The 512-nt window shown below is 64.6% G+C and overlaps 1 long non-coding RNA gene across 1 annotated transcript in view; it reads left to right on the forward strand.

The window, feature by feature from the left end:
- Positions 1 to 36: 36 nt before the first annotated feature.
- The window catches only part of LOC122546409, a 9,061-nt gene continuing 8,585 nt past the window's right edge, over positions 37 to 512 (forward strand). Inside the window, exon 1 of the long non-coding RNA XR_006310737.1 lies at positions 37 to 424. This is a non-coding gene — a long non-coding RNA (uncharacterized LOC122546409). The remainder of the gene's footprint in view (positions 425 to 512) is intronic.

The following is a 512-nucleotide window of genomic DNA, read 5'->3' on the forward strand; positions in this document are numbered from 1 at the left end:
GAACTGCCAATCCTTTATTTTACCGTAGACTCCAGTTCGGGTTTTGGCGGCAGGTGATCCCGCTCCGTTTCCCCACATACTCCACTCCGGGTTTTGGCGGCAGGTGATCCCGCTCCGTTTCCCCACAGGATCCAGTCCGGGTTTTGGGGGCCGGTGATCCCGCTCCGTTTCCCCGGATACTCCAGTCCGGGTTTAGCTGCCGATCTCTTCCATGCTGGGTATTGTCCGTCGGTCCCGGCCGATCTCCGCTCCCGATCCCGATCCCGGTACCAGTCCCGATCCGCGCTCTCAGCGCTTTCCTCTGGACTGGACTGGGCCAGGCGCTGGGGCTCGGCCCGCGGGCCCAGTGAGGCCGCGAGGATGGCGGAGCCCCGACTGCGGTTCGTGCTGGCCCTGGCGGCACTGAGCACGGCCACCGGCACAGGTAGGGGGAATACCGGGATAGGGGGAAGGGAATACCGGGATAGGGGGGGGAATACAGGGATAGGGGGAAGGGAATACCGGGATAGGGG

The sequence above is a fragment of the Chiloscyllium plagiosum genome, unplaced genomic scaffold (genome assembly GCF_004010195.1).
Source record: "Chiloscyllium plagiosum isolate BGI_BamShark_2017 unplaced genomic scaffold, ASM401019v2 scaf_10517, whole genome shotgun sequence".
Lineage (NCBI taxonomy): Eukaryota > Metazoa > Chordata > Chondrichthyes > Orectolobiformes > Hemiscylliidae > Chiloscyllium > Chiloscyllium plagiosum.